Source organism: Hyla sarda, unplaced genomic scaffold, assembly GCF_029499605.1.
Source record: "Hyla sarda isolate aHylSar1 unplaced genomic scaffold, aHylSar1.hap1 scaffold_544, whole genome shotgun sequence".
NCBI lineage: Eukaryota > Metazoa > Chordata > Amphibia > Anura > Hylidae > Hyla > Hyla sarda.
In genome coordinates this window covers 104,562-129,008 of record NW_026610555.1, presented here as the reverse complement: position 1 = coordinate 129,008, position 24,447 = coordinate 104,562, and the positions used below count along the sequence as shown (strand labels likewise).

The 24,447-nt window shown below is 46.1% G+C and overlaps 10 non-coding genes across 10 annotated transcripts; all 10 read right to left on the bottom strand.

Annotated features, from left to right (window-relative positions):
• Positions 1–2,090: 2,090 nt before the first annotated feature.
• On the bottom strand, positions 2,091–2,282 carry LOC130339489 (U2 spliceosomal RNA). The gene has a single exon (XR_008879857.1). It is a non-coding gene; the product is annotated as a U2 spliceosomal RNA (small nuclear RNA).
• A 2,079-nt stretch (positions 2,283–4,361) lies between these two features.
• LOC130339488 (U2 spliceosomal RNA) lies at positions 4,362–4,552 on the bottom strand. The gene has a single exon (XR_008879856.1). It is a non-coding gene; the product is annotated as a U2 spliceosomal RNA (small nuclear RNA).
• A 2,091-nt stretch (positions 4,553–6,643) lies between these two features.
• Positions 6,644–6,834, bottom strand: LOC130339550 (U2 spliceosomal RNA). Its single transcript, XR_008879902.1, has one exon. It is a non-coding gene; the product is annotated as a U2 spliceosomal RNA (small nuclear RNA).
• Positions 6,835–8,925: 2,091 nt separating this feature from the next.
• LOC130339549 (U2 spliceosomal RNA) lies at positions 8,926–9,116 on the bottom strand. The gene has a single exon (XR_008879901.1). It is a non-coding gene; the product is annotated as a U2 spliceosomal RNA (small nuclear RNA).
• A 2,090-nt stretch (positions 9,117–11,206) lies between these two features.
• On the bottom strand, positions 11,207–11,397 carry LOC130339548 (U2 spliceosomal RNA). The gene has a single exon (XR_008879900.1). It is a non-coding gene; the product is annotated as a U2 spliceosomal RNA (small nuclear RNA).
• Positions 11,398–13,486: 2,089 nt separating this feature from the next.
• Positions 13,487–13,677, bottom strand: LOC130339547 (U2 spliceosomal RNA). The gene has a single exon (XR_008879899.1). It is a non-coding gene; the product is annotated as a U2 spliceosomal RNA (small nuclear RNA).
• A 2,088-nt stretch (positions 13,678–15,765) lies between these two features.
• LOC130339546 (U2 spliceosomal RNA) lies at positions 15,766–15,956 on the bottom strand. The gene has a single exon (XR_008879898.1). It is a non-coding gene; the product is annotated as a U2 spliceosomal RNA (small nuclear RNA).
• A 2,093-nt stretch (positions 15,957–18,049) lies between these two features.
• Positions 18,050–18,240, bottom strand: LOC130339545 (U2 spliceosomal RNA). Its single transcript, XR_008879897.1, has one exon. It is a non-coding gene; the product is annotated as a U2 spliceosomal RNA (small nuclear RNA).
• A 2,090-nt stretch (positions 18,241–20,330) lies between these two features.
• On the bottom strand, positions 20,331–20,521 carry LOC130339544 (U2 spliceosomal RNA). Its single transcript, XR_008879896.1, has one exon. It is a non-coding gene; the product is annotated as a U2 spliceosomal RNA (small nuclear RNA).
• A 2,099-nt stretch (positions 20,522–22,620) lies between these two features.
• On the bottom strand, positions 22,621–22,811 carry LOC130339543 (U2 spliceosomal RNA). Its single transcript, XR_008879895.1, has one exon. It is a non-coding gene; the product is annotated as a U2 spliceosomal RNA (small nuclear RNA).
• Positions 22,812–24,447: the final 1,636 nt, after the last annotated feature.

Genomic DNA, 24,447 nt, shown 5'->3' with positions numbered 1-24,447 from the left:
AACCGTGAAAGGGGCGGGCCCAACAAGGTCCCCTTCATGGGCACTATCACTGCTTGCTGTCAGGGAGGCTGCCAGACAATTTTCCATGCACACTCTGGGCTGGGGGGCAGTCAACCACCAGTACACACAGCAGAACCTAAACCCATACCATTATTGCTAAGCAGCAAGACAGGGGCCCATTGCACTCCCACGGGGCCTTTTTAAATGCAATCCATAACCCGGATTTGCCAGGAACCCTTCTTACTCCTCCTACTTGCATGTGACACTGGGCTTAGGATCTGCATAGGAAACACACACACAAGCACACACCTACCTTTGTTGCCTGCAGATGCCTCCTTGGCTGTCCCCAAACGGTATCAAACCAACACCCACGGGAAGCTGTAAGCATAGAGGACATGCCTGCACCCCATTGGACTTACCTGTGTGGGTTAAATCCGGGTTATTTGACAACCTATGGCGGTGATGGTTCTGCTCAGGCAGAGCAGTGCTGATGCTCCTCATAAAGCTGTCGCTGCTGTGAAGGTTCTAGGTGACATCACAAATCCCTTTGGTTACATACACAACAAAGCTGGGTTGTTGTTGTTTACACTCTGCAAGGCCTGTGGAAGTGAGTGACATCATAGCACTGTAGTTCTGAGGGTTCAAGATGGATGCAACAATCTCCTGTTGCTTCTATGAAGGCCGTAATAGACGACATCACCAAACAGCTCCATAGTCACATACACAGCAAAGGAGAGATGTTGTTTACACCTAGTGATGTCAGTGGTATTGAGTGACATCACAGCACAGTGCTAAGGCTCCTGGGCCTGGACACAGCAGCGGCTGCAATATCTCAACGGAGAATACGTTTATATCTATGTGTGTGTGTGCGCATATATATATATATATATATATATATATATATATATATATATATATTTCTCCGCCGAAATCACTTTTAAACCCATTTCCACCTTTTTTTCCCTTCTCTTCCTCTTACTTTTTTTTCACGTTTTTTTACGTTTTTCTCCTTTTCGCCTCTTTTCTGGGCGTATTATTCTTCTTTTTCTTCTTTTTTTTCGTCTAATGCATACCCCATCAGTGCAGCAATGCTTATTCAATACCGCCAGCAGATGGAGACACTGGGGGATAATTTTCTAAGGATTTATACTGATTTTTCCTGTCTGAATTTGTCGCACAGAAAGTTGCAGGCCAAATATGTGTGACATTTCTGCGACTTTAGCTTCTAGAGCATTTTTACAACATTATACATAGGTGCTGAATACATAAAAAGCGACTGTTCAGCGACAGACAAGTCGCATCGGCTGAAAGTAGGCCAGAATGTCAGTCCATGTTGGAGCAGGTTTAGATACAGTCTAAAGCATAGATCTCAAAGTCTGTGCACAGAATTTAGCAAGGGCCTCGCACCTTCTGATGCATCAGGTAGGTGCACAATAGCATAGCCTAACCCTCTGTACTTTGGTCTATATTGATGCGGGACATAGACAGCCAGCTGATGACCAATCCATTAGTGCAATGGATGGCTGGAAGCATTTGTCTTTGCCTTTGCAATACCACAGAAGCAATGCATGGTCAATGTACAGCAATGACACACCTGTGTGAACAGCCAGGAGACCCCCCCCCCCCCATGTTATGTTACATAGTTACATAGTTAGTACGGTCGAAAAAAGACATATGTCCATCACGTTCAACCAGGGAATTAAGGGGTAGGGGTGTGGCGCGATATTGGGGAAGGGATGAGATTTTATATTTCTTCATAAGCATTAATCTTATTTTGTCAATTAGGAACATTCAGCACCCACCCGCTATCAAGGCAGCTGCCTATCATGTCATGCCCTACCTGCACAGGTGTGCTGGCTACTCAAATGATCCAATTAAGGAGGCCATTTAGTCAGCAGCAGCAGAAGTCCTGTGCCTGGACGCTCCAACAGGGGCCAGACACAAGCAGAAGCAGAAGCAGCAGAAGCAGCAGCAGCACCACCTTTTGTTTATTGGCTGCAGCAGCAGCAAGGCCCACAGGGCTGGCTAGCTGGCTAGCCAGCAAGCAGGTAGCAATGAAAGTAGGAATCTTTCTTTTTAACCCTGTAAGGGGGTGGTGCACTGTACCCGAAGATACTGCCATATCGGGTCAATGCATAGGGCGACGGAAGCAAGCTTCGAAATCGGCCCCCGTTCTCAAAAATCCATTTAATATATGGTCCCCAGATAGGGGACGTAATCAGATATTAAACTGATAAGAACAGATACTACACTTGATCTTAGCCAAAAGGCCGAGAAGCGATAACCGTGAAAGGGGCGGGCCCAACAAGGTCCCCTTCATGGGCACTATCACTGCTTGCTGTCAGGGAGGCTGCCAGACAATTTTCCATGCACACTCTGGGCTGGGGGGCAGTCAACCACCAGTACACACAGCAGAACCTAAACCCATACCATTATTGCTAAGCAGCAAGACAGGGGCCCATTGCACTCCCACGGGGCCTTTTTAAATGCAATCCATAACCCGGATTTGCCAGGAACCCTTCTTACTCCTCCTACTTGCATGTGACACTGGGCTTAGGATCTGCATAGGAAACACACACACAAGCACACACCTACCTTTGTTGCCTGCAGATGCCTCCTTGGCTGTCCCCAAACGGTATCAAACCAACACCCACGGGAAGCTGTAAGCATAGAGGACATGCCTGCACCCCATTGGACTTACCTGTGTGGGTTAAATCCGGGTTATTTGACAACCTATGGCGGTGATGGTTCTGCTCAGGCAGAGCAGTGCTGATGCTCCTCATAAAGCTGTCGCTGCTGTGAAGGTTCTAGGTGACATCACAAATCCCTTTGGTTACATACACAACAAAGCTGGGTTGTTGTTGTTTACACTCTGCAAGGCCTGTGGAAGTGAGTGACATCATAGCACTGTAGTTCTGAGGGTTCAAGATGGATGCAACAATCTCCTGTTGCTTCTATGAAGGCCGTAATAGACGACATCACCAAACAGCTCCATAGTCACATACACAGCAAAGGAGAGATGTTGTTTACACCTAGTGATGTCAGTGGTATTGAGTGACATCACAGCACAGTGCTAAGGCTCCTGGGCCTGGACACAGCAGCGGCTGCAATATCTCAACGGAGAATACGTTTATATCTATGTGTGTGTGTGCGCATATATATATATATATATATATATATATATATATATATATATATTCTCCGCCGAAATCACTTTTAAACCCATTTCCACCTTTTTTTCCCTTCTCTTCCTCTTACTTTTTTTTCACGTTTTTTTACGTTTTTCTCCTTTTCGCCTCTTTTCTGGGCGTATTATTCTTCTTTTTCTTCTTTTTTTTCGTCTAATGCATACCCCATCAGTGCAGCAATGCTTATTCAATACCGCCAGCAGATGGAGACACTGGGGGATAATTTTCTAAGGATTTATACTGATTTTTCCTGTCTGAATTTGTCGCACAGAAAGTTGCAGGCCAAATATGTGTGACATTTCTGCGACTTTAGCTTCTAGAGCATTTTTACAACATTATACATAGGTGCTGAATACATAAAAAGCGACTGTTCAGCGACAGACAAGTCGCATCGGCTGAAAGTAGGCCAGAATGTCAGTCCATGTTGGAGCAGGTTTAGATACAGTCTAAAGCATAGATCTCAAAGTCTGTGCACAGAATTTAGCAAGGGCCTCGCACCTTCTGATGCATCAGGTAGGTGCACAATAGCATAGCCTAACCCTCTGTACTTTGGTCTATATTGATGCGGGACATAGACAGCCAGCTGATGACCAATCCATTAGTGCAATGGATGGCTGGAAGCATTTGTCTTTGCCTTTGCAATACCACAGAAGCAATGCATGGTCAATGTACAGCAATGACACACCTGTGTGAACAGCCAGGAGACCCCCCCCCCCCCCATGTTATGTTACATAGTTACATAGTTAGTACGGTCGAAAAAAGACATATGTCCATCACGTTCAACCAGGGAATTAAGGGGTAGGGGTGTGGCGCGATATTGGGGAAGGGATGAGATTTTATATTTCTTCATAAGCATTAATCTTATTTTGTCAATTAGGAACATTCAGCACCCACCCGCTATCAAGGCAGCTGCCTATCATGTCATGCCCTACCTGCACAGGTGTGCTGGCTACTCAAATGATCCAATTAAGGAGGCCATTTAGTCAGCAGCAGCAGAAGTCCTGTGCCTGGACGCTCCAACAGGGGCCAGACACAAGCAGAAGCAGAAGCAGCAGAAGCACCACCTTTTGTTTATTGGCTGCAGCAGCAGCAAGGCCCACAGGGCTGGCTAGCTGGCTAGCCAGCAAGCAGGTAGCAATGAAAGTAGGAATCTTTCTTTTTAACCCTGTAAGGGGGTGGTGCACTGTACCCGAAGATACTGCCATATCGGGTCAATGGATAGGGCGACGGAAGCAAGCTTCGAAATCGGCCCCCGTTCTCAAAAATCCATTTAATATATGGTCCCCAGATAGGGGACGTATCAGATATTAAACTGATAAGAACAGATACTACACTTGATCTTAGCCAAAAGGCCGAGAAGCGATAACCGTGAAAGGGGCGGGCCCAACAAGGTCCCCTTCATGGGCACTATCACTGCTTGCTGTCAGGGAGGCTGCCAGACAATTTTCCATGCACACTCTGGGCTGGGGGGCAGTCAACCACCAGTACACACAGCAGAACCTAAACCCATACCATTATTGCTAAGCAGCAAGACAGGGGCCCATTGCACTCCCACGGGGCCTTTTTAAATGCAATCCATAACCCGGATTTGCCAGGAACCCTTCTTACTCCTCCTACTTGCATGTGACACTGGGCTTAGGATCTGCATAGGAAACACACACACAAGCACACACCTACCTTTGTTGCCTGCAGATGCCTCCTTGGCTGTCCCCAAACGGTATCAAACCAACACCCACGGGAAGCTGTAAGCATAGAGGACATGCCTGCACCCCATTGGACTTACCTGTGTGGGTTAAATCCGGGTTATTTGACAACCTATGGCGGTGATGGTTCTGCTCAGGCAGAGCAGTGCTGATGCTCCTCATAAAGCTGTCGCTGCTGTGAAGGTTCTAGGTGACATCACAAATCCCTTTGGTTACATACACAACAAAGCTGGGTTGTTGTTGTTTACACTCTGCAAGGCCTGTGGAAGTGAGTGACATCATAGCACTGTAGTTCTGAGGGTTCAAGATGGATGCAACAATCTCCTGTTGCTTCTATGAAGGCCGTAATAGACGACATCACCAAACAGCTCCATAGTCACATACACAGCAAAGGAGAGATGTTGTTTACACCTAGTGATGTCAGTGGTATTGAGTGACATCACAGCACAGTGCTAAGGCTCCTGGGCCTGGACACAGCAGCGGCTGCAATATCTCAACGGAGAATACGTTTATATCTATGTGTGTGTGTGCGCATATATATATATATATATATATATATATATATATATATATATATATTTCTCCGCCGAAATCACTTTTAAACCCATTTCCACCTTTTTTTCCCTTCTCTTCCTCTTACTTTTTTTTCACGTTTTTTTACGTTTTTCTCCTTTTCGCCTCTTTTCTGGGCGTATTATTCTTCTTTTTCTTCTTTTTTTTCGTCTAATGCATACCCCATCAGTGCAGCAATGCTTATTCAATACCGCCAGCAGATGGAGACACTGGGGGATAATTTTCTAAGGATTTATACTGATTTTTCCTGTCTGAATTTGTCGCACAGAAAGTTGCAGGCCAAATATGTGTGACATTTCTGCGACTTTAGCTTCTAGAGCATTTTTACAACATTATACATAGGTGCTGAATACATAAAAAGCGACTGTTCAGCGACAGACAAGTCGCATCGGCTGAAAGTAGGCCAGAATGTCAGTCCATGTTGGAGCAGGTTTAGATACAGTCTAAAGCATAGATCTCAAAGTCTGTGCACAGAATTTAGCAAGGGCCTCGCACCTTCTGATGCATCAGGTAGGTGCACAATAGCATAGCCTAACCCTCTGTACTTTGGTCTATATTGATGCGGGACATAGACAGCCAGCTGATGACCAATCCATTAGTGCAATGGATGGCTGGAAGCATTTGTCTTTGCCTTTGCAATACCACAGAAGCAATGCATGGTCAATGTACAGCAATGACACACCTGTGTGAACAGCCAGGAGACCCCCCCCCCCCCCATGTTATGTTACATAGTTACATAGTTAGTACGGTCGAAAAAAGACATATGTCCATCACGTTCAACCAGGGAATTAAGGGGTAGGGGTGTGGCGCGATATTGGGGAAGGGATGAGATTTTATATTTCTTCATAAGCATTAATCTTATTTTGTCAATTAGGAACATTCAGCACCCACCCGCTATCAAGGCAGCTGCCTATCATGTCATGCCCTACCTGCACAGGTGTGCTGGCTACTCAAATGATCCAATTAAGGAGGCCATTTAGTCAGCAGCAGCAGAAGTCCTGTGCCTGGACGCTCCAACAGGGGCCAGACACAAGCAGAAGCAGAAGCAGCAGAAGCAGCAGCAGCACCACCTTTTGTTTATTGGCTGCAGCAGCAGCAAGGCCCACAGGGCTGGCTAGCTGGCTAGCCAGCAAGCAGGTAGCAATGAAAGTAGGAATCTTTCTTTTTAACCCTGTAAGGGGGTGGTGCACTGTACCCGAAGATACTGCCATATCGGGTCAATGCATAGGGCGACGGAAGCAAGCTTCGAAATCGGCCCCCGTTCTCAAAAATCCATTTAATATATGGTCCCCAGATAGGGGACGTATCAGATATTAAACTGATAAGAACAGATACTACACTTGATCTTAGCCAAAAGGCCGAGAAGCGATAACCGTGAAAGGGGCGGGCCCAACAAGGTCCCCTTCATGGGCACTATCACTGCTTGCTGTCAGGGAGGCTGCCAGACAATTTTCCATGCACACTCTGGGCTGGGGGGCAGTCAACCACCAGTACACACAGCAGAACCTAAACCCATACCATTATTGCTAAGCAGCAAGACAGGGGCCCATTGCACTCCCACGGGGCCTTTTTAAATGCAATCCATAACCCGGATTTGCCAGGAACCCTTCTTACTCCTCCTACTTGCATGTGACACTGGGCTTAGGATCTGCATAGGAAACACACACACAAGCACACACCTACCTTTGTTGCCTGCAGATGCCTCCTTGGCTGTCCCCAAACGGTATCAAACCAACACCCACGGGAAGCTGTAAGCATAGAGGACATGCCTGCACCCCATTGGACTTACCTGTGTGGGTTAAATCCGGGTTATTTGACAACCTATGGCGGTGATGGTTCTGCTCAGGCAGAGCAGTGCTGATGCTCCTCATAAAGCTGTCGCTGCTGTGAAGGTTCTAGGTGACATCACAAATCCCTTTGGTTACATACACAACAAAGCTGGGTTGTTGTTGTTTACACTCTGCAAGGCCTGTGGAAGTGAGTGACATCATAGCACTGTAGTTCTGAGGGTTCAAGATGGATGCAACAATCTCCTGTTGCTTCTATGAAGGCCGTAATAGACGACATCACCAAACAGCTCCATAGTCACATACACAGCAAAGGAGAGATGTTGTTTACACCTAGTGATGTCAGTGGTATTGAGTGACATCACAGCACAGTGCTAAGGCTCCTGGGCCTGGACACAGCAGCGGCTGCAATATCTCCAACGGAGAATACGTTTATATCTATGTGTGTGTGTGCGCATATATATATATATATATATATATATATATATATATATATATATATTCTCCGCCGAAATCACTTTTAAACCCATTTCCACCTTTTTTTCCCTTCTCTTCCTCTTACTTTTTTTTCACGTTTTTTTACGTTTTTCTCCTTTTCGCCTCTTTTCTGGGCGTATTATTCTTCTTTTTCTTCTTTTTTTTCGTCTAATGCATACCCCATCAGTGCAGCAATGCTTATTCAATACCGCCAGCAGATGGAGACACTGGGGGATAATTTTCTAAGGATTTATACTGATTTTTCCTGTCTGAATTTGTCGCACAGAAAGTTGCAGGCCAAATATGTGTGACATTTCTGCGACTTTAGCTTCTAGAGCATTTTTACAACATTATACATAGGTGCTGAATACATAAAAAGCGACTGTTCAGCGACAGACAAGTCGCATCGGCTGAAAGTAGGCCAGAATGTCAGTCCATGTTGGAGCAGGTTTAGATACAGTCTAAAGCATAGATCTCAAAGTCTGTGCACAGAATTTAGCAAGGGCCTCGCACCTTCTGATGCATCAGGTAGGTGCACAATAGCATAGCCTAACCCTCTGTACTTTGGTCTATATTGATGCGGGACATAGACAGCCAGCTGATGACCAATCCATTAGTGCAATGGATGGCTGGAAGCATTTGTCTTTGCCTTTGCAATACCACAGAAGCAATGCATGGTCAATGTACAGCAATGACACACCTGTGTGAACAGCCAGGAGACCCCCCCCCCCCCCATGTTATGTTACATAGTTACATAGTTAGTACGGTCGAAAAAAGACATATGTCCATCACGTTCAACCAGGGAATTAAGGGGTAGGGGTGTGGCGCGATATTGGGGAAGGGATGAGATTTTATATTTCTTCATAAGCATTAATCTTATTTTGTCAATTAGGAACATTCAGCACCCACCCGCTATCAAGGCAGCTGCCTATCATGTCATGCCCTACCTGCACAGGTGTGCTGGCTACTCAAATGATCCAATTAAGGAGGCCATTTAGTCAGCAGCAGCAGAAGTCCTGTGCCTGGACGCTCCAACAGGGGCCAGACACAAGCAGAAGCAGAAGCAGCAGAAGCAGCAGCAGCACCACCTTTTGTTTATTGGCTGCAGCAGCAGCAAGGCCCACAGGGCTGGCTAGCTGGCTAGCCAGCAAGCAGGTAGCAATGAAAGTAGGAATCTTTCTTTTTAACCCTGTAAGGGGGTGGTGCACTGTACCCGAAGATACTGCCATATCGGGTCAATGCATAGGGCGACGGAAGCAAGCTTCGAAATCGGCCCCCGTTCTCAAAAATCCATTTAATATATGGTCCCCAGATAGGGGACGTATCAGATATTAAACTGATAAGAACAGATACTACACTTGATCTTAGCCAAAAGGCCGAGAAGCGATAACCGTGAAAGGGGCGGGCCCAACAAGGTCCCCTTCATGGGCACTATCACTGCTTGCTGTCAGGGAGGCTGCCAGACAATTTTCCATGCACACTCTGGGCTGGGGGGCAGTCAACCACCAGTACACACAGCAGAACCTAAACCCATACCATTATTGCTAAGCAGCAAGACAGGGGCCCATTGCACTCCCACGGGGCCTTTTTAAATGCAATCCATAACCCGGATTTGCCAGGAACCCTTCTTACTCCTCCTACTTGCATGTGACACTGGGCTTAGGATCTGCATAGGAAACACACACACAAGCACACACCTACCTTTGTTGCCTGCAGATGCCTCCTTGGCTGTCCCCAAACGGTATCAAACCAACACCCACGGGAAGCTGTAAGCATAGAGGACATGCCTGCACCCCATTGGACTTACCTGTGTGGGTTAAATCCGGGTTATTTGACAACCTATGGCGGTGATGGTTCTGCTCAGGCAGAGCAGTGCTGATGCTCCTCATAAAGCTGTCGCTGCTGTGAAGGTTCTAGGTGACATCACAAATCCCTTTGGTTACATACACAACAAAGCTGGGTTGTTGTTGTTTACACTCTGCAAGGCCTGTGGAAGTGAGTGACATCATAGCACTGTAGTTCTGAGGGTTCAAGATGGATGCAACAATCTCCTGTTGCTTCTATGAAGGCCGTAATAGACGACATCACCAAACAGCTCCATAGTCACATACACAGCAAAGGAGAGATGTTGTTTACACCTAGTGATGTCAGTGGTATTGAGTGACATCACAGCACAGTGCTAAGGCTCCTGGGCCTGGACACAGCAGCGGCTGCAATATCTCAACGGAGAATACGTTTATATCTATGTGTGTGTGTGCGCATATATATATATATATATATATATATATATATATATATATATATATCTCCGCCGAAATCACTTTTAAACCCATTTCCACCTTTTTTTCCCTTCTCTTCCTCTTACTTTTTTTTCACGTTTTTTTACGTTTTTCTCCTTTTCGCCTCTTTTCTGGGCGTATTATTCTTCTTTTTCTTCTTTTTTTTCGTCTAATGCATACCCCATCAGTGCAGCAATGCTTATTCAATACCGCCAGCAGATGGAGACACTGGGGGATAATTTTCTAAGGATTTATACTGATTTTTCCTGTCTGAATTTGTCGCACAGAAAGTTGCAGGCCAAATATGTGTGACATTTCTGCGACTTTAGCTTCTAGAGCATTTTTACAACATTATACATAGGTGCTGAATACATAAAAAGCGACTGTTCAGCGACAGACAAGTCGCATCGGCTGAAAGTAGGCCAGAATGTCAGTCCATGTTGGAGCAGGTTTAGATACAGTCTAAAGCATAGATCTCAAAGTCTGTGCACAGAATTTAGCAAGGGCCTCGCACCTTCTGATGCATCAGGTAGGTGCACAATAGCATAGCCTAACCCTCTGTACTTTGGTCTATATTGATGCGGGACATAGACAGCCAGCTGATGACCAATCCATTAGTGCAATGGATGGCTGGAAGCATTTGTCTTTGCCTTTGCAATACCACAGAAGCAATGCATGGTCAATGTACAGCAATGACACACCTGTGTGAACAGCCAGGAGACCCCCCCCCCCCCCCATGTTATGTTACATAGTTACATAGTTAGTACGGTCGAAAAAAGACATATGTCCATCACGTTCAACCAGGGAATTAAGGGGTAGGGGTGTGGCGCGATATTGGGGAAGGGATGAGATTTTATATTTCTTCATAAGCATTAATCTTATTTTGTCAATTAGGAACATTCAGCACCCACCCGCTATCAAGGCAGCTGCCTATCATGTCATGCCCTACCTGCACAGGTGTGCTGGCTACTCAAATGATCCAATTAAGGAGGCCATTTAGTCAGCAGCAGCAGAAGTCCTGTGCCTGGACGCTCCAACAGGGGCCAGACACAAGCAGAAGCAGAAGCAGCAGAAGCAGCAGCAGCACCACCTTTTGTTTATTGGCTGCAGCAGCAGCAAGGCCCACAGGGCTGGCTAGCTGGCTAGCCAGCAAGCAGGTAGCAATGAAAGTAGGAATCTTTCTTTTTAACCCTGTAAGAGGGTGGTGCACTGTACCCGAAGATACTGCCATATCGGGTCAATGCATAGGGCGACGGAAGCAAGCTTCGAAATCGGCCCCCGTTCTCAAAAATCCATTTAATATATGGTCCCCAGATAGGGGACGTATCAGATATTAAACTGATAAGAACAGATACTACACTTGATCTTAGCCAAAAGGCCGAGAAGCGATAACCGTGAAAGGGGCGGGCCCAACAAGGTCCCCTTCATGGGCACTATCACTGCTTGCTGTCAGGGAGGCTGCCAGACAATTTTCCATGCACACTCTGGGCTGGGGGGCAGTCAACCACCAGTACACACAGCAGAACCTAAACCCATACCATTATTGCTAAGCAGCAAGACAGGGGCCCATTGCACTCCCACGGGGCCTTTTTAAATGCAATCCATAACCCGGATTTGCCAGGAACCCTTCTTACTCCTCCTACTTGCATGTGACACTGGGCTTAGGATCTGCATAGGAAACACACACACAAGCACACACCTACCTTTGTTGCCTGCAGATGCCTCCTTGGCTGTCCCCAAACGGTATCAAACCAACACCCACGGGAAGCTGTAAGCATAGAGGACATGCCTGCACCCCATTGGACTTACCTGTGTGGGTTAAATCCGGGTTATTTGACAACCTATGGCGGTGATGGTTCTGCTCAGGCAGAGCAGTGCTGATGCTCCTCATAAAGCTGTCGCTGCTGTGAAGGTTCTAGGTGACATCACAAATCCCTTTGGTTACATACACAACAAAGCTGGGTTGTTGTTGTTTACACTCTGCAAGGCCTGTGGAAGTGAGTGACATCATAGCACTGTAGTTCTGAGGGTTCAAGATGGATGCAACAATCTCCTGTTGCTTCTATGAAGGCCGTAATAGACGACATCACCAAACAGCTCCATAGTCACATACACAGCAAAGGAGAGATGTTGTTTACACCTAGTGATGTCAGTGGTATTGAGTGACATCACAGCACAGTGCTAAGGCTCCTGGGCCTGGACACAGCAGCGGCTGCAATATCTCAACGGAGAATACGTTTATATCTATGTGTGTGTGTGCGCATATATATATATATATATATATATATATATATATATATATATATTTCTCCGCCGAAATCACTTTTAAACCCATTTCCACCTTTTTTTCCCTTCTCTTCCTCTTACTTTTTTTTCACGTTTTTTTACGTTTTTCTCCTTTTCGCCTCTTTTCTGGGCGTATTATTCTTCTTTTTCTTCTTTTTTTTCGTCTAATGCATACCCCATCAGTGCAGCAATGCTTATTCAATACCGCCAGCAGATGGAGACACTGGGGGATAATTTTCTAAGGATTTATACTGATTTTTCCTGTCTGAATTTGTCGCACAGAAAGTTGCAGGCCAAATATGTGTGACATTTCTGCGACTTTAGCTTCTAGAGCATTTTTACAACATTATACATAGGTGCTGAATACATAAAAAGCGACTGTTCAGCGACAGACAAGTCGCATCGGCTGAAAGTAGGCCAGAATGTCAGTCCATGTTGGAGCAGGTTTAGATACAGTCTAAAGCATAGATCTCAAAGTCTGTGCACAGAATTTAGCAAGGGCCTCGCACCTTCTGATGCATCAGGTAGGTGCACAATAGCATAGCCTAACCCTCTGTACTTTGGTCTATATTGATGCGGGACATAGACAGCCAGCTGATGACCAATCCATTAGTGCAATGGATGGCTGGAAGCATTTGTCTTTGCCTTTGCAATACCACAGAAGCAATGCATGGTCAATGTACAGCAATGACACACCTGTGTGAACAGCCAGGAGACCCCCCCCCCCCCCATGTTATGTTACATAGTTACATAGTTAGTACGGTCGAAAAAAGACATATGTCCATCACGTTCAACCAGGGAATTAAGGGGTAGGGGTGTGGCGCGATATTGGGGAAGGGATGAGATTTTATATTTCTTCATAAGCATTAATCTTATTTTGTCAATTAGGAACATTCAGCACCCACCCGCTATCAAGGCAGCTGCCTATCATGTCATGCCCTACCTGCACAGGTGTGCTGGCTACTCAAATGATCCAATTAAGGAGGCCATTTAGTCAGCAGCAGCAGAAGTCCTGTGCCTGGACGCTCCAACAGGGGCCAGACACAAGCAGAAGCAGAAGCAGCAGAAGCAGCAGCAGCACCACCTTTTGTTTATTGGCTGCAGCAGCAGCAAGGCCCACAGGGCTGGCTAGCTGGCTAGCCAGCAAGCAGGTAGCAATGAAAGTAGGAATCTTTCTTTTTAACCCTGTAAGGGGGTGGTGCACTGTACCCGAAGATACTGCCATATCGGGTCAATGCATAGGGCGACGGAAGCAAGCTTCGAAATCGGCCCCCGTTCTCAAAAATCCATTTAATATATGGTCCCCAGATAGGGGACGTATCAGATATTAAACTGATAAGAACAGATACTACACTTGATCTTAGCCAAAAGGCCGAGAAGCGATAACCGTGAAAGGGGCGGGCCCAACAAGGTCCCCTTCATGGGCACTATCACTGCTTGCTGTCAGGGAGGCTGCCAGACAATTTTCCATGCACACTCTGGGCTGGGGGGCAGTCAACCACCAGTACACACAGCAGAACCTAAACCCATACCATTATTGCTAAGCAGCAAGACAGGGGCCCATTGCACTCCCACGGGGCCTTTTTAAATGCAATCCATAACCCGGATTTGCCAGGAACCCTTCTTACTCCTCCTACTTGCATGTGACACTGGGCTTAGGATCTGCATAGGAAACACACACACAAGCACACACCTACCTTTGTTGCCTGCAGATGCCTCCTTGGCTGTCCCCAAACGGTATCAAACCAACACCCACGGGAAGCTGTAAGCATAGAGGACATGCCTGCACCCCATTGGACTTACCTGTGTGGGTTAAATCCGGGTTATTTGACAACCTATGGCGGTGATGGTTCTGCTCAGGCAGAGCAGTGCTGATGCTCCTCATAAAGCTGTCGCTGCTGTGAAGGTTCTAGGTGACATCACAAATCCCTTTGGTTACATACACAACAAAGCTGGGTTGTTGTTGTTTACACTCTGCAAGGCCTGTGGAAGTGAGTGACATCATAGCACTGTAGTTCTGAGGGTTCAAGATGGATGCAACAATCTCCTGTTGCTTCTATGAAGGCCGTAATAGACGACATCACCAAACAGCTCCATAGTCACATACACAGCAAAGGAGAGATGTTGTTTACACCTAGTGATGTCAGTGGTATTGAGTGACATCACAGCACAGTGCTAAGGCTCCTGGGCCTGGACACAGCAGCGGCTGCAATATCTCAACGGAGAATACGTTTATATCTATGTGTGTGTGTGCGCATATATATATATATATATATATATATATATATATATATATATATATCTCCGCCGAAATCACTTTTAAACCCATTTCCACCTTTTTTTCCCTTCTCTTCCTCTTACTTTTTTTTCACGTTTTTTTACGTTTTTCTCCTTTTCGCCTCTTTTCTGGGCGTATTATTCTTCTTTTTCTTCTTTTTTTTCGTCTAATGCATACCCCATCAGTGCAGCAATGCTTATTCAATACCGCCAGCAGATGGAGACACTGGGGGATAATTTTCTAAGGATTTATACTGATTTTTCCTGTCTGAATTTGTCGCACAGAAAGTTGCAGGCCAAATATGTGTGACATTTCTGCGACTTTAGCTTCTAGAGCATTTTTACAACATTATACATAGGTGCTGAATACATAAAAAGCGACTGTTCAGCGACAGACAAGTCGCATCGGCTGAAAGTAGGCCAGAATGTCAGTCCATGTTGGAGCAGGTTTAGATACAGTCTAAAGCATAGATCTCAAAGTCTGTGCACAGAATTTAGCAAGGGCCTCGCACCTTCTGATGCATCAGGTAGGTGCACAATAGCATAGCCTAACCCTCTGTACTTTGGTCTATATTGATGCGGGACATAGACAGCCAGCTGATGACCAATCCATTAGTGCAATGGATGGCTGGAAGCATTTGTCTTTGCCTTTGCAATACCACAGAAGCAATGCATGGTCAATGTACAGCAATGACACACCTGTGTGAACAGCCAGGAGACCCCCCCCCCCCCATGTTATGTTACATAGTTACATAGTTAGTACGGTCGAAAAAAGACATATGTCCATCACGTTCAACCAGGGAATTAAGGGGTAGGGGTGTGGCGCGATATTGGGGAAGGGATGAGATTTTATATTTCTTCATAAGCATTAATCTTATTTTGTCAATTAGGAACATTCAGCACCCACCCGCTATCAAGGCAGCTGCCTATCATGTCATGCCCTACCTGCACAGGTGTGCTGGCTACTCAAATGATCCAATTAAGGAGGCCATTTAGTCAGCAGCAGCAGAAGTCCTGTGCCTGGACGCTCCAACAGGGGCCAGACACAAGCAGAAGCAGAAGCAGCAGAAGCAGCAGCAGCACCACCTTTTGTTTATTGGCTGCAGCAGCAGCAAGGCCCACAGGGCTGGCTAGCTGGCTAGCCAGCAAGCAGGTAGCAATGAAAGTAGGAATCTTTCTTTTTAACCCTGTAAGGGGGTGGTGCACTGTACCCGAAGATACTGCCATATCGGGTCAATGCATAGGGCGACGGAAGCAAGCTTCGAAATCGGCCCCCGTTCTCAAAAATCCATTTAATATATGGTCCCCAGATAGGGGACGTATCAGATATTAAACTGATAAGAACAGATACTACACTTGATCTTAGCCAAAAGGCCGAGAAGCGATAACCGTGAAAGGGGCGGGCCCAACAAGGTCCCCTTCATGGGCACTATCACTGCTTGCTGTCAGGGAGGCTGCCAGACAATTTTCCATGCACACTCTGGGCTGGGGGGCAGTCAACCACCAGTACACACAGCAGAACCTAAACCCATACCATTATTGCTAAGCAGCAAGACAGGGGCCCATTGCACTCCCACGGGGCCTTTTTAAATGCAATCCATAACCCGGATTTGCCAGGAACCCTTCTTACTCCTCCTACTTGCATGTGACACTGGGCTTAGGATCTGCATAGGAAACACACACACAAGCACACACCTACCTTTGTTGCCTGCAGATGCCTCCTTGGCTGTCCCCAAACGGTATCAAACCAACACCCACGGGAAGCTGTAAGCATAGAGGACATGCCTGCACCCCATTGGACTTACCTGTGTGGGTTAAATCCGGGTTATTTGACAACCTATGGCGGTGATGGTTCTGCTCAGGCAGAGCAGTGCTGATGCTCCTCATAAAGCTGTCGCTGCTGTGAAGGTTCTAGGTGACATCACAAATCCCTTTGGTTACATACACAACAAAGCTGGGTTGTTGTTGTTTACACTCTGCAAGGCCTGTGGAAGTGAGTGACATCATAGCACTGTAGTTCTGAGGGTTCAAGATGGATGCAACAATCTCCTGTTGCTTCTATGAAGGCCGTAATAGACGACATCACCAAACAGCTCCATAGTCACATACACAGCAAAGGAGAGATGTTGTTTACACCTAGTGATGTCAGTGGTATTGAGTGACATCACAGCACAGTGCTAAGGCTCCTGGGCCTGGACACAGCAGCGGCTGCAATATCTCAACGGAGAATACGTTTATATCTATGTGTGTGTGTGCGCATATATATATATATATATATATATATATATATATATATATATATATATTTCTCCGCCGAAATCACTTTTAAACCCATTTCCACCTTTTTTTCCCTTCTCTTCCTCTTACTTTTTTTTCACGTTTTTTTACGTTTTTCTCCTTTTCGCCTCTTTTCTGGGCGTATTATTCTTCTTTTTCTTCTTTTTTTTCGTCTAATGCATACCCCATCAGTGCAGCAATGCTTATTCAATACCGCCAGCAGATGGAGACACTGGGGGATAATTTTCTAAGGATTTATACTGATTTTTCCTGTCTGAATTTGTCGCACAGAAAGTTGCAGGCCAAATATGTGTGACATTTCTGCGACTTTAGCTTCTAGAGCATTTTTACAACATTATACATAGGTGCTGAATACATAAAAAGCGACTGTTCAGCGACAGACAAGTCGCATCGGCTGAAAGTAGGCCAGAATGTCAGTCCATGTTGGAGCAGGTTTAGATACAGTCTAAAGCATAGATCTCAAAGTCTGTGCACAGAATTTAGCAAGGGCCTCGCACCTTCTGATGCATCAGGTAGGTGCACAATAGCATAGCCTAACCCTCTGTACTTTGGTCTATATTGATGCGGGACATAGACAGCCAGCTGATGACCAATCCATTAGTGCAATGGATGGCTGGAAGCATTTGTCTTTGCCTTTGCAATACCACAGAAGCAATGCATGGTCAATGTACAGCAATGACACACCTGTGTGAACAGCCAGGAGACCCCCCCCCCCCCCATGTTATGTTACATAGTTACATAGTTAGTACGGTCGAAAAAAGACATATGTCCATCACGTTCAACCAGGGAATTAAGGGGTAGGGGTGTGGCGCGATATTGGGGAAGGGATGAGATTTTATATTTCTTCATAAGCATTAATCTTATTTTGTCAATTAGGAACATTCAGCACCCACCCGCTATCAAGGCAGCTGCCTATCATGTCATGCCCTACCTGCACAGGTGTGCTGGCTACTCAAATGATCCAATTAAGGAGGCCATTTAGTCAGCAGCAGCAGAAGTCCTGTGCCTGGATGCTCCAACAGGGGCCAGACACAAGCAGAAGCAGAAGCAGCAGAAGCAGCAGCAGCACCACCTTTTGTTTATTGGCTGCAGCAGCAGCAAGGCCCACAGGGCTGGCTAGCTGGCTAGCCAGCAAGCAGGTAGCAATGAAAGTAGGAATCTTTCTTTTTAACCCTGTAAGGGGGTGGTGCACTGTACCCGAAGATACTGCCATATCGGGTCAATGCATAGGGCGACGGAAGCAAGCTTCGAAATCGGCCCCCGTTCTCAAAAATCCATTTAATATATGGTCCCCAGATAGGGGACGTATCAGATATTAAACTGATAAGAACAGATACTACACTTGATCTTAGCCAAAAGGCCGAGAAGCGATAACCGTGAAAGGGGCGGGCCCAACAAGGTCCCCTTCATGGGCACTATCACTGCTTGCTGTCAGGGAGGCTGCCAGACAATTTTCCATGCACACTCTGGGCTGGGGGGCAGTCAACCACCAGTACACACAGCAGAACCTAAACCCATACCATTATTGCTAAGCAGCAAGACAGGGGCCCATTGCACTCCCACGGGGCCTTTTTAAATGCAATCCATAACCCGGATTTGCCAGGAACCCTTCTTACTCCTCCTACTTGCATGTGACACTGGGCTTAGGATCTGCATAGGAAACACACACACAAGCACACACCTACCTTTGTTGCCTGCAGATGCCTCCTTGGCTGTCCCCAAACGGTATCAAACCAACACCCACGGGAAGCTGTAAGCATAGAGGACATGCCTGCACCCCATTGGACTTACCTGTGTGGGTTAAATCCGGGTTATTTGACAACCTATGGCGGTGATGGTTCTGCTCAGGCAGAGCAGTGCTGATGCTCCTCATAAAGCTGTCGCTGCTGTGAAGGTTCTAGGTGACATCACAAATCCCTTTGGTTACATACACAACAAAGCTGGGTTGTTGTTGTTTACACTCTGCAAGGCCTGTGGAAGTGAGTGACATCATAGCACTGTAGTTCTGAGGGTTCAAGATGGATGCAACAATCTCCTGTTGCTTCTATGAAGGCCGTAATAGACGACATCACCAAACAGCTCCATAGTCACATACACAGCAAAGGAGAGATGTTGTTTACACCTAGTGATGTCAGTGGTATTGAGTGACATCACAGCACAGTGCTAAGGCTCCTGGGCCTGGACACAGCAGCGGCTGCAATATCTCAACGGAGAATACGTTTATATCTATGTGTGTGTGTGCGCATATATATATATATATATATATATATATATATATATATATATATATTTCTCCGCCGAAATCACTTTTAAACCCATTTCCACCTTTTTTTCCCTTCTCTTCCTCTTACTTTTTTTTCACGTTTTTTTACGTTTTTCTCCTTTTCGCCTCTTTTCTGGGCGTATTATTCTTCTTTTTCTTCTTTTTTTTCGTCTAATGCATACCCCATCAGTGCAGCAATGCTTATTCAATACCGCCAGCAGATGGAGACACTGGGGGATAATTTTCTAAGGATTTATACTGATTTTTCCTGTCTGAATTTGTCGCACAGAAAGTTGCAGGCCAAATATGTGTGACATTTCTGCGACTTTAGCTTCTAGAGCATTTTTACAACATTATACATAGGTGCTGAATACATAAAAAGCGACTGTTCAGCGACAGACAAGTCGCATCGGCTGAAAGTAGGCCAGAATGTCAGTCCATGTTGGAGCAGGTTTAGATACAGTCTAAAGCATAGATCTCAAAGTCTGTGCACAGAATTTAGCAAGGGCCTCGCACCTTCTGATGCATCAGGTAGGTGCACAATAGCATAGCCTAACCCTCTGTACTTTGGTCTATATTGATGCGGGACATAGACAGCCAGCTGATGACCAATCCATTAGTGCAATGGATGGCTGGAAGCATTTGTCTTTGCCTTTGCAATACCACAGAAGCAATGCATGGTCAATGTACAGCAATGACACACCTGTGTGAACAGCCAGGAGACCCCCCCCCCCCCATGTTATGTTACATAGTTACATAGTTAGTACGGTCGAAAAAAGACATATGTCCATCACGTTCAACCAGGGAATTAAGGGGTAGGGGTGTGGCGCGATATTGGGGAAGGGATGAGATTTTATATTTCTTCATAAGCATTAATCTTATTTTGTCAATTAGGAACATTCAGCACCCACCCGCTATCAAGGCAGCTGCCTATCATGTCATGCCCTACCTGCACAGGTGTGCTGGCTACTCAAATGATCCAATTAAGGAGGCCATTTAGTCAGCAGCAGCAGAAGTCCTGTGCCTGGACGCTCCAACAGGGGCCAGACACAAGCAGAAGCAGAAGCAGCAGAAGCAGCAGCAGCACCACCTTTTGTTTATTGGCTGCAGCAGCAGCAAGGCCCACAGGGCTGGCTAGCTGGCTAGCCAGCAAGCAGGTAGCAATGAAAGTAGGAATCTTTCTTTTTAACCCTGTAAGGGGGTGGTGCACTGTACCCGAAGATACTGCCATATCGGGTCAATGCATAGGGCGACGGAAGCAAGCTTCGAAATCGGCCCCCGTTCTCAAAAATCCATTTAATATATGGTCCCCAGATAGGGGACGTATCAGATATTAAACTGATAAGAACAGATACTACACTTGATCTTAGCCAAAAGGCCGAGAAGCGATAACCGTGAAAGGGGCGGGCCCAACAAGGTCCCCTTCATGGGCACTATCACTGCTTGCTGTCAGGGAGGCTGCCAGACAATTTTCCATGCACACTCTGGGCTGGGGGGCAGTCAACCACCAGTACACACAGCAGAACCTAAACCCATACCATTATTGCTAAGCAGCAAGACAGGGGCCCATTGCACTCCCACGGGGCCTTTTTAAATGCAATCCATAACCCGGATTTGCCAGGAACCCTTCTTACTCCTCCTACTTGCATGTGACACTGGGCTTAGGATCTGCATAGGAAACACACACACAAGCACACACCTACCTTTGTTGCCTGCAGATGCCTCCTTGGCTGTCCCCAAACGGTATCAAACCAACACCCACGGGAAGCTGTAAGCATAGAGGACATGCCTGCACCCCATTGGACTTACCTGTGTGGGTTAAATCCGGGTTATTTGACAACCTATGGCGGTGATGGTTCTGCTCAGGCAGAGCAGTGCTGATGCTCCTCATAAAGCTGTCGCTGCTGTGAAGGTTCTAGGTGACATCACAAATCCCTTTGGTTACATACACAACAAAGCTGGGTTGTTGTTGTTTACACTCTGCAAGGCCTGTGGAAGTGAGTGACATCATAGCACTGTAGTTCTGAGGGTTCAAGATGGATGCAACAATCTCCTGTTGCTTCTATGAAGGCCGTAATAGACGACATCACCAAACAGCTCCATAGTCACATACACAGCAAAGGAGAGATGTTGTTTACACCTAGTGATGTCAGTGGTATTGAGTGACATCACAGCACAGTGCTAAGGCTCCTGGGCCTGGACACAGCAGCGGCTGCAATATCTCAACGGAGAATACGTTTATATCTATGTGTGTGTGTGCGCATATATATATATATATATATATATATATATATATATATATATATATATATATATTTCTCCGCCGAAATCACTTTTAAACCCATTTCCACCTTTTTTTCCCTTCTCTTCCTCTTACTTTTTTTTCACGTTTTTTTACGTTTTTCTCCTTTTCGCCTCTTTTCTGGGCGTATTATTCTTCTTTTTCTTCTTTTTTTTCGTCTAATGCATACCCCATCAGTGCAGCAATGCTTATTCAATACCGCCAGCAGATGGAGACACTGGGGGATAATTTTCTAAGGATTTATACTGATTTTTCCTGTCTGAATTTGTCGCACAGAAAGTTGCAGGCCAAATATGTGTGACATTTCTGCGACTTTAGCTTCTAGAGCATTTTTACAACATTATACATAGGTGCTGAATACATAAAAAGCGACTGTTCAGCGACAGACAAGTCGCATCGGCTGAAAGTAGGCCAGAATGTCAGTCCATGTTGGAGCAGGTTTAGATACAGTCTAAAGCATAGATCTCAAAGTCTGTGCACAGAATTTAGCAAGGGCCTCGCACCTTCTGATGCATCAGGTAGGTGCACAATAGCATAGCCTAACCCTCTGTACTTTGGTCTATATTGATGCGGGACATAGACAGCCAGCTGATGACCAATCCATTAGTGCAATGGATGGCTGGAAGCATTTGTCTTTGCCTTTGCAATACCACAGAAGCAATGCATGGTCAATGTACAGCAATGACACACCTGTGTGAACAGCCAGGAGACCCCCCCCCCCCCCATGTTATGTTACATAGTTACATAGTTAGTACGGTCGAAAAAAGACATATGTCCATCACGTTCAACCAGGGAATTAAGGGGTAGGGGTGTGGCGCGATATTGGGGAAGGGATGAGATTTTATATTTCTTCATAAGCATTAATCTTATTTTGTCAATTAGGAACATTCAGCACCCACCCGCTATCAAGGCAGCTGCCTATCATGTCATGCCCTACCTGCACAGGTGTGCTGGCTACTCAAATGATCCAATTAAGGAGGCCATTTAGTCAGCAGCAGCAGAAGTCCTGTGCCTGGACGCTCCAACAGGGGCCAGACACAAGCAGAAGCAGAAGCAGCAGAAGCAGCAGCAGCACCACCTTTTGTTTATTGGCTGCAGCAGCAGCAAGGCCCACAGGGCTGGCTAGCTGGCTAGCCAGCAAGCAGGTAGCAATGAAAGTAGGAATCTTTCTTTTTAACCCTGTAAGGGGGTGGTGCACTGTACCCGAAGATACTGCCATATCGGGTCAATGCATAGGGCGACGGAAGCAAGCTTCGAAATCGGCCCCCGTTCTCAAAAATCCATTTAATATATGGTCCCCAGATAGGGGACGTATCAGATATTAAACTGATAAGAACAGATACTACACTTGATCTTAGCCAAAAGGCCGAGAAGCGATAACCGTGAAAGGGGCGGGCCCAACAAGGTCCCCTTCATGGGCACTATCACTGCTTGCTGTCAGGGAGGCTGCCAGACAATTTTCCATGCACACTCTGGGCTGGGGGGCAGTCAACCACCAGTACACACAGCAGAACCTAAACCCATACCATTATTGCTAAGCAGCAAGACAGGGGCCCATTGCACTCCCACGGGGCCTTTTTAAATGCAATCCATAACCCGGATTTGCCAGGAACCCTTCTTACTCCTCCTACTTGCATGTGACACTGGGCTTAGGATCTGCATAGGAAACACACACACAAGCACACACCTACCTTTGTTGCCTGCAGATGCCTCCTTGGCTGTCCCCAAACGGTATCAAACCAACACCCACGGGAAGCTGTAAGCATAGAGGACATGCCTGCACCCCATTGGACTTACCTGTGTGGGTTAAATCCGGGTTATTTGACAACCTATGGCGGTGATGGTTCTGCTCAGGCAGAGCAGTGCTGATGCTCCTCATAAAGCTGTCGCTGCTGTGAAGGTTCTAGGTGACATCACAAATCCCTTTGGTTACATACACAACAAAGCTGGGTTGTTGTTGTTTACACTCTGCAAGGCCTGTGGAAGTGAGTGACATCATAGCACTGTAGTTCTGAGGGTTCAAGATGGATGCAACAATCTCCTGTTGCTTCTATGAAGGCCGTAATAGACGACATCACCAAACAGCTCCATAGTCACATACACAGCAAAGGAGAGATGTTGTTTACACCTAGTGATGTCAGTGGTATTGAGTGACATCACAGCACAGTGCTAAGGCTCCTGGGCCTGGACACAGCAGCGGCTGCAATATCTCAACGGAGAATACGTTTATATCTATGTGTGTGTGTGCGCATATATATATATATATATATATATATATATATATATATATATTTCTCCGCCGAAATCACTTTTAAACCCATTTCCACCTTTTTTTCCCTTCTCTTCCTCTTACTTTTTTTTCACGTTTTTTTACGTTTTTCTCCTTTTCGCCTCTTTTCTGGGCGTATTATTCTTCTTTTTCTTCTTTTTTTTCGTCTAATGCATACCCCATCAGTGCAGCAATGCTTATTCAATACCGCCAGCAGATGGAGACACTGGGGGATAATTTTCTAAGGATTTATACTGATTTTTCCTGTCTGAATTTGTCGCACAGAAAGTTGCAGGCCAAATATGTGTGACATTTCTGCGACTTTAGCTTCTAGAGCATTTTTACAACATTATACATAGGTGCTGAATACATAAAAAGCGACTGTTCAGCGACAGACAAGTCGCATCGGCTGAAAGTAGGCCAGAATGTCAGTCCATGTTGGAGCAGGTTTAGATACAGTCTAAAGCATAGATCTCAAAGTCTGTGCACAGAATTTAGCAAGGGCCTCGCACCTTCTGATGCATCAGGTAGGTGCACAATAGCATAGCCTAACCCTCTGTACTTTGGTCTATATTGATGCGGGACATAGACAGCCAGCTGATGACCAATCCATTAGTGCAATGGATGGCTGGAAGCATGTGTCTTTGCCTTTGCAATACCACAGAAGCAATGCATGGTCAATGTACAGCAATGACACACCTGTGTGAACAGCCAGGAGACCCCCCCCCCCCCATGTTATGTTACA